Genomic DNA, 9,667 nt, shown 5'->3' with positions numbered 1-9,667 from the left:
AGAGAGAGAGAGAGAGAGACGCTGTTTGTGTTCTTTGGAAAACGGGGAGGAAAAACCCGGTCGCCCCATGCTGGTTTCTCAAGAAAGCTGAAAGCTGCAGGCAGCTTTGTACAAGACAATGTACTCGCCGCCATAACTCACATAGACTTTTGTACCGCCTTTGCTGTCTTACGCATTTTGTTGGAATAAACCAAAATGCGGAGTTGGGTAATCAAATGCCTGTACCACAGCAAGACAGCATTTACAACTTACTTAGATTCCAGTGGGTAGTGAGGGGGGGGGGAAACCCACAAGATTTTGTTAATATGGATTTTTATTTACTGTCAGCTGGTTCCTCCGCCAGTCTAAAAGTCCCAGATCAAGGGATTCCTACCACCCCTTCACTTTTGGCATTGTAAATTAGTCAGTCATGCGGTCCTTGGAGCCAGTTCGGATTGGCCAGTTCCCTAGTCGGGTGAAAATCTCTGCAGCAAGTCATAAGACTAAACTGGGCGGTGTCGCTGTCCGTTTCTAGGGTGCTGAACTCAAGGCGTGGCCAGAGATTTCCTTTACATGACAGCTTCCGGTAGGGCGGGGTCGGGATCGCTTTCAGAAAAGCGGATCCACCTGCCACCTGGTGGTAGATAAGGAAAATGCTATTTGTAAAGTTCAAAAAGTATTGAGACCCTAAACTTTGAGGACACAAATTGGAGGTCTTGGGGGTTTTAAACCTCAACAGATAGTCTTTGAGAGATCTTCTGTTTTAAAAGTCATAACTGGGTACTGAAGAATGGAAATTTTCAGAATGGTGTTTCACTTCCACTTAAGAAAATATTTTACAAACACATTTAAATTTCTCCAAGAATCTCTTCCAACAGGCATTTATTTTTAAATAGGTATTTTAAAATCATTTGTGTATATTGGCATTGATAAACACTTACTAAAAATTAAAACAATGGGAAGTAATGCTAAAGAAAGCTTTATCTTGTTATTCAAACACATTTAAGGCAACAGCACAGAGTACTGCTCTGGTCTCTGTTCCTGGAACATACAAAGTTGGATTATGTTTAGAAAGTGGTAAAAAGTAATAGAAATTTTAGGAAGGAAAACTTATTTCTTTCAACCCTAGTATATAAGCTATCAGACAATTGAAAATACAAAAACTTTGTGGCATGCTTTTTACTATTTTAGACTGTGCATTTTTACACAGTAATGATTAAGTCACTGTATATTTAACTTCAGATGAGGCACTCTTAAGTTGCTTTGCACATAGAGATTCTTTAATAAATAACAAGGAAAAAGAAGAAAAATGGTAATGACATGCCTCATTCAAATGTTTTTTTTTAAATAAAAAATACATGGAAATGCATATCTTTTTTTTTTTAGAGGCTATGAAGTTAGAATTCCAACTGACCTTTTAATTTCTATATCTCTCTTCTTCCCAATCAGTTTAATACTATTTTTACCCATTTGAAACAAGTCATTACTGTATAACTGGAACATACACATCATATTGAGCATTCAGATGTATGCATTATAGTATAAAATCAATTCCAGAAAATTAAGACTGAAATGAATTTCCTTTTCAAACTAACTTATCATTTGCCAGCTAATCAGTGAATAGTTGATAGGTTTAAAAATATTTTTTTTCATTTAATCTTCCATGGAAAATAATAGTTGCTATTTCTCTTTTAAGGTTCAAAGCAAAATTTTATTGGCAAAAATATTAATTTCAATGAAATTTTAGGTATGAGTTTGTCCATTTAATTGCCTTTAATTATAAAATATATATCGACAAGAGTTTAATAAGTGGGAGAATTATCACCCTAGCCTCATTTTGGTTAAATTAAAAAGTTTTCAAACACTTCTGGATTTCATGGAAAGACACATATAGCCTCTACTACCAATAGAAAAACAAATAACATGAATAAGGGTGTGAAAGCCATCTGTCTAAAATAAGAGTGTAATATAAGTCTGGCTTATTAGTAGTATTGGTTTATATTATGACTTCTTATATTACTATGGGAGAGGGAAACATTATATGCACATGCACATGTTGAACAATAAGAGGCATTGTTATATAAAGCAGCAGATGGGAAATAAAGAGCAGCTGAAATAAACTGAGCTGCCTAAGAAAGTCTTCCATCCCCCAAAGCAACCTGTTCCTGCCAAAATGAACAAAAGAGCTCAACTGTATGAGAGGACACAATAGAAGAAAAGAATTCTAAAATAATAGTAAAGATTAAAACCACAGGTGTAAACCTCAGTGTTTTAAAAATACATCTGTTCCTAAAAATAGACAGATTTTTCAGGCTTAAGAAGTATATGTGAAAGAAAATTAAAGCACCAATAAAATGATTATGATAACAAATATAAATATTAAAACTCAAAAACTATTTGAAGTTGGGAAATAATAAATAATAATAAAAGAAGAACAAATGGGGGAAGACACTCTAATACTCTAGTTAGGGCATTTTTTCCTGAAGCTACTGAAAATAATGATAAAGTTCTCCACAAAACAATTTCAGAATTATTTAAACCTATGATTTAGATGTGAGTAAATGAATAAATAGTATTTATGTAGTCATAAATGTTAAAATAAATTTAAATCCAAACTAATTTTATAAACAAGAAATGTAGCATCTCAAAGGACAGATTATAGGGGAAAAATTTGTTATTCAGTGTTGGAGCTTTGGCTTGCTGAATACCTTGAACTAAAGGAGACTGGAAGACTTCAGCAGCAAAGTCTTTCTGACTTTCTCTTGTCCTCCTCTTTCTCTCCCTTAAAAGAATACATAGAAATGGGAATTTCTTTCTGAAGGCGTGTCATGGAAACTAGAAATCTTCTTCCCCAGAACAAGCCATAGACCCAGAAGTATAGCTCCAAACTCCTGCCTTTCTATGTAAGAACTGGTCATAAGAGAATTCTCTGACTTACCTTATCTAATGGTAGATCATACAATCCTCATTTCAGAGGGGTACTATCTCTCCCCTGCAGGAGGGAATACTACACAGAGAAGCCAAGAAGAATCGTGAAGACATACCTTTCTGGGTTTCCCTCCTCAGTCTATAACCATTAGACCCTTTTTGTCCAATAACATTTCTACACAAGTGTCCATTCTTCACCAAACGTAAGCATAAACCAGTTCCCCTCAATGTTAGATCATCATATCTGAAGCCCCCAATGTCATGTAAAACTTTGATTACATAAATTTGTTATGTTTTGCTATCTCTAATTCATCTTTTGTTATAGGAGTGTCAGCTATAACTTATGATATGTGAGGAAAGGTATCACATCTTTATGTTACTACACCACTATGAGGCCAATTATAATTTTCTGGTTTGCGTAAATGGATTTGCAAAATAATGGTACTTGGGTAATAGTATAATAATTCCAAAATTATTATATATGTATTTTAAGATTCATATGAGTAAATATATTTATAGTACTAGAAACTTAAGGATTCTTACCTTGGTAAAATGGGGGACAGAAATGAAAAAAACCTATATATTTTGGGAGTGGGTACTGGGGATTGAATTGAGGGGCACTCAAACCCAGAGCCACATCTCCAGCCCTATTTTGTATTTTATTGAGAGACAGGGTCTCCACTGAGTTGCTTAGTGCCTCACTTTTTACTGAGGCTGGCTTTAAACTTGCAATTTTCCTGCCTGAGCCTCCAGAGCCACTGGTATTACAGGTGTGTGCCAATGTGCCTGGCAAGAAACCTATATTGATGGACTTAAAGCATAAGCATCATGATTTCATATATACATATGAATGTATATACACACTTAAACAATGTAGTTACAAGTGTGTACTAATTCAAGGCAAGCTTCATCCATGCATGTTGGAAACTATCAGTCTATGAAGTGTTTTGGGAATAGCATATTCACATAGTTTCAAAATTTGTCCCCAAAGATGACTAATTAATTTTAGAAAGTATTGAAAGGTAACTTTCCAACTGAGAAAATTAATGGACATGATCATATAAGGAAACCACCAAATATGGGATAAAATTACATAATATGTTGCCTGATGTTATACATTGAGAATGACACAACATCATCTATGTGATGTTTTTGTGAAACATTTAACCTGAGTCTAATCAATAAGAAATAAAAATTTTTAAATTGAGGGATATGTTATAAAAACATCTCATTTTAAATTTCCTGAGTGCAATAATGACATTGAGGTTATGTGGGCCAATGTCCCTGTTTGTAAGAGGTCCATGTTAGGATATTTAGGTATGATATATCATAATATCTGCAACTAATTCACAGGAAAATAAAATATTCATAGATTATATAGGTTGGCTATTGTCATATGGTGCAGTGTAATAAAACATCCTGAAATTATTAGCTAAAACAATATTAATTCCCACTCATGCATGTGGAAATCAGCAGACATAGGTTGAGATCAACTGTGTCTTGCTTTCAAAATGCAGATTTACCTAGGATTGTTCCATATGCCTCTCTTCATTCTTTAAATAATGTTCTACCCAGAAGATATTCTTCCCATGGAGGCAGAAGATGAAGAGGACAAACCCAGTTATGTCACACATTTCAAGACACAACCACAGTGGAAATTTATTCTCTTACAGTCCTGGAAACTAGAAGTCTGAAGTAAGATTCTATTCCTTTTGAGGGATTAGGGGAAGATAGTTCTTTGACACTGCCTAGTTTCTGGTGTTTGCTAGAGATGTTTGGAATTCCTTGTCTTACATAAGCATCAATCCAATCTCTGCATCCATTATCACATGGCCATCTTCTGTTTGTGTGCTCAGATAACTCCAAATTTCTCCCTCCTCAAAGGACACCAGTAATTGGATTTAGAGCCAATACCAATCCAGTGGGACCTCATTTTAATTTAAATATGTTGGAAAGATCCTATTTCCAAATAAGATCACAATCACAAGGATCAAAAGTTAGAATTTCAATATCTCTTTCTGGGGAAAAAATCCACAACAGTCTACTAACATGCCATTGTGCCGCAGTCTGGCTGGGCACAAATAACCGAGCCGCCATGAAGCACTTATAGGTTCAAACAGCAACTCTTTATTCCCGAACTCTCACCTGCACTCCACACACGCTCCCCAGGAACACTCTCACCCTCCACTGGGCTCCCGCGCACTTTCTCAGAACCCAGGGAGAATTCAACGGGAACTCCAAAGTAGCGCCTAAGGCAGCAGGAGACGCCCTATTGCTGGACAGCAAAGGTCTATATACAACTGAATACACAGCTTAACTTAACCATCATCATCTCAATGGCTCACTGGCGTCACCTCTTAACCACTCCTTCTGGCAAAATGCCATGCGCCATCCTGACTGGGCTGTGGCCCTCAATACCATTGGCCAAAACAACTTACATGGTTAAATCCAAAGTTAAGAAGTGGGGAAGTATTGAAGGAAGTTCCTTCCCTGGGGCCTATCATTCATATCCTTTACTCTCTACTGGAGTTTATCCATCATTCATGATCCAGGAGTCATCTTGGGACTGCAGCATGGTGGAATCTATGGAAAATGAAACCCAGATCTGTGTTGTTAATATTGGTCTCCCCCTTAAATGTGATGTACTGGAAATCTTCAGGGACACTATAAGTTACAGAGTAGAAACTTTACTGCCTCAGATACACACTGCTAGATGGGAAGACACACAAACAACCTGAAAAAAAAAACCAAGGGAATAAAGCACTCCAAACAAACCAAGATGCTCCAATAATAGAATTCATTGACAACACAGTAGAAGAAATGTCAGAGAAGGAGTTCTGAATGTACTTAGTAAAATTGTTCTGCAACTTAAAGGATGATGTAAGACAGCAAATACAGAAAGCAAAAGATCACTTCAATAGATAGAGATCCTGAAAAGAAGTCAAACAGAAATTCCTGAAATGAAGGAATCAATAAACCAAATTAAAAATTCGATGGAAAGTATCACCAATAGATGAGAACTTTGGGCAATGAAGACAAAATATATAATCTTGAAAATAAAGTTGACCACACAGAGACGATGAAAAATTGTGTGACATTCCCTCTCTCAGACACAATCCTGAACAGCAACTGCTAAAACCAACAGAGTGGAGCTATTGTGACTGACTACTTCTGTGCTGATAAGAAGGACCTCCAAGGCAATGGCACCATGGCTGGGTTTGAACTGTGGCTCCAAAAGCAACTGAAAGACAAACAAATGCAGAAAGAAATATCTGAATACACCTGAGAGAGGATAAAGATTGAAGAAGAATATGCAAAGAACTTGGCTACACAGGAGGAAGGCTCCCTAGAAAAAGTGTGGACTCAGGTGAAGAAGAGCTTGGCAGATGAAGCAGAAGTTCATCTCAAGTTCTCCACCAAGATTCACAGTGAGGTATAGAAGTCCTAATGAACTTTTGTGAGTACTTCAAGAAAGATATAAAACAGTGTGACCACCATATAGCTGACATCTGCAAACGACTTGCCAGCTGCTATGCATTGGTGGAGAAGGCCCAGAAAGCCCTCACAGAGCAGTAGAGAGACCTGATCATGAAGATCCAGCAGCTGGAGATTAAACTGAGCAACAAGATGGAGGAGGATGTCAAGAAGGCATGGAGGAAGTCCACACAGACTGGCTATGACCTCATGTGCTGTATGAACCTCTACAACCAAGACAAGTCCAAGAGGTTTGAAGAGATGGTGGCCACCACTTTGGAGCTGGAGAAGCTAGAGGTGGAGAGGGTGGAGATTATCTGGCAACAACTGTGGCAATACACACAGCTACAGCATGAGACAGAATGTTCAACCAAAGCATAGTGCAGCCTGTGAACCAGCTGCTTCAAAAAGTGGACCTGGCCAAAGACAGAGAGCTGTGGGTCAGAGAGTACAAAAGGGGCAACTTTCGCCTTGTGTTCATAAAGATCTAGACATGCCTGTGAGGCTCCCCGGGAGGAGGGGTCCTACCCAGGAGAGGGGCTGAGTGTCATGGAGAGGAGCTGGTGCTCTTGCTGGGTGAAGCTGCCCTCCCACCTATTTTCCTGTCCACTGAGGAGAGAGGAGAGAGCTGGTGATTCTAGAAGGGTGATCTGGATGACCCCAGCTGGGAGAATCCCAAATATTCCCAGGCGGAGAAGACAGATCTGCAACTCTGCAAGACTGAAACCCCACTAGCCCTGTGCCTTGCTTGTTGCTCTGAGAACAAACTGAGGCTGGAACTTTGTGGTCCCTGCTGAGTTCCACAGGGGGTGGCCATCACACACTTGTGCCCTTGGATGCCACAAGGCCCATCCTCTAGCTGGTCCCTTTATCTCTGGGGCTTTGGAAGATCAAGGGAAGGCTGCATCTACCTCCAAGCCAATTTCAGGATCAGAATCATGGATAGAAGTTGTCATCAGCTCAGCCTGTACCTAGAATCCTTTACAGCCTTCTCACTCTATTTTTCTCATTGCATTCTGGGAACCTAAGTGTGGCTTTTCTTGGCCACTTTTCATCCCCATGGGTCTTGATAAGGCCTGTTTTCTGTCTTCCTAGACCAACCCTCCCTAGAGAGGTCAGGATGAAACTACCTCATCCTACAAATTAGCCCCAAGTCAAAGCACTGAATCATGGTTCCTATCAGACCAGGCACATGTCTCTGAAGTCTCTGGGAATCCTGATCCATCCATTCTTCAGTTGCTTTCTCAAGGCAGTTCCATCCCCACCCTGCCACGCCTGAACAGTCTCACTAGAGGAAGCTTTCCAAAGTTCTCAGCCAGCAAGAACTCTGTCAGATGTGTGCATGTCCAAAAGCTTTGAGGAATGAAGATAAACCAGCTCAGCTCAGAAACCATATAGGGCTGGGTTAGTCCCACATGGGAGATAGGTTGGGGCAAGTCTTTTCTCATCTCCCATATGGCTCCATCCATGCTTGATGGACTACTGTCCCTTATATGAGCATTGCAGACTCTTGTGGCCACAGGAGTTCATTGCTCTCCAGGTGAGTCCTGCCACCTGGGTCTCCAGCTCTTCTGAACTTTTTAGAGCTTTGTGCCAAGCCCTCAGTTGGTGTTAGCACCTCCTCTCTCTCTCTCTGTCCATTTTCCATGGAGAAGCTTGGGCCAAGTGTGACTGGGGAAGCTTTTAACCACTGCTGCTCATTTCAGCCTGTCACTTCCTTTTTCTACTACAGGAAACATGATCTCCACCATATTAACCTAGAGAACCAGCCTGGGAGGTCTGGGAGAAAAAATTGACATAGTGAGCAAGGAACAGATTCTAGCCAGAAACCCATGCTCTGAGAGTCCACCTTTCTTCATCTTTCCTATTGATGGCTTTGGACTTGATTCTTCCATCTCCATGGGAACAGAATTCTACAAGCACAACTCACTGAACTTTCCTTCAATTTTACATGTTAACAATGGATGACATTAATCTTGAATCTTTTGGCATCTCTTCCATTGAAACAGAATTGCTTTCTCATAGTTTATATTAGAAAAATGTCCAATATACTAAAGCAAACCAGATCTTGTCACTTTTCTTTTTTTAAAAAAAAAATTTAAATTGATTTTTTAAAAAAATGAATGACAGCAGAATGCATTACAATTCTTATTACACATAGACAGTACAATTTTTCGTATTTCTGGTTGTATATAAAGTATGTTCACACCAATTCATGTCTTCATACATGTACTTTGGATAATGATGTCCATCACATTTCACCATCTTTGCTAGCCTCCTGCCCACTCCCTTGTCCTCTTACCCCTCTGCCCTAACTAGAGTTCGTCTATTCCTCCCATGCTCCCCCTCCCTACCCCACTATGAATCAGCCTCCTTATATCAGAGAAAAAACTTGGCTTTTGCTTTTTTGAGATTGGCTAACTTCATTTAGTATTATCTTCTCCAACACCATCCATTTACCTGCAAATGCCATGATTTTATTCTTTTTTATTGCTGAGTAATATTCCATTGTGTACATATGCCACATTTTTTTTATCCATTAATCTACTGAAGGACTTCTAGGTTGGTTCCACAGTTTAGCTATTGTCAATTGTGGCTGTGTCCCTGCAGTATGTTGTTTTTAAGTCCTTTGTGTATATACCAAGGAGAGGATAGCTGGGTCAAATGGTGGTTCCATTTCCAGATTTCCAAGGAATCTTCATACTGCTTTCCATATTGGCTACACCAATTTGCAATCCCACCAGCAATGTATGAGTGTACCTTTTCCCCCACATCCTTGCCAACACTTATTGTTTGTCTTCATAATAGCTGCCTTTATGACTGGAATGAGATGATATCTTAGAGTAGTTTTGATTTGCATTTCTCTAATTGCTAGAGATGATAAGCATTTTTTTTATATTTGTTGATTGATTGTGTATCCTGTTCTGAGAAGTGTCTGTTCAGATCCTTGGCCCATTTATTGATTGGGTTTTTTGTTTTTTTGGTGCTTGACTTTTGAGTTCTTTATATACCCTAGAGATTAGTGCTCTATCTGATGTGTGAGCCTAAATCTTGTAACTTTTCTTACTGAAACATCCCAAGCATAAAAACCAGTGTGAAGGTGTTCACAAACATGCAGGGTGGGATTTGGTGAGATCTGTCCATGATTGGAAGAGAACCACTCCTTTGAGATATGGGCTTGGACCATAACACCAGCTATCAATTTTTTAATATTTCTTGGCTTTTTTCTCTAAAAATGGATGCTAGTGATAACAGCCTAAAAAACACTTGGGAATTAATGAAATTA

General features: G+C 38.9%; 1 pseudogene; it reads left to right on the top strand.

Annotated features, from left to right (window-relative positions):
- Window positions 1–5,920: 5,920 nt before the first annotated feature.
- On the top strand, window positions 5,921–6,872 carry LOC114086254 (growth arrest-specific protein 7 pseudogene; annotated as a pseudogene).
- The last annotated feature ends 2,795 nt before the right edge of the window (window positions 6,873–9,667 follow it).

The sequence above is a fragment of the Marmota flaviventris genome, chromosome 5 (genome assembly GCF_047511675.1).
Source record: "Marmota flaviventris isolate mMarFla1 chromosome 5, mMarFla1.hap1, whole genome shotgun sequence".
Taxonomy (NCBI): Eukaryota; Metazoa; Chordata; class Mammalia; order Rodentia; family Sciuridae; genus Marmota; species Marmota flaviventris.
The sequence above is the reverse complement of the archived record's forward strand: the minus strand, read 5'-3'. Positions and strand labels throughout refer to the sequence as shown.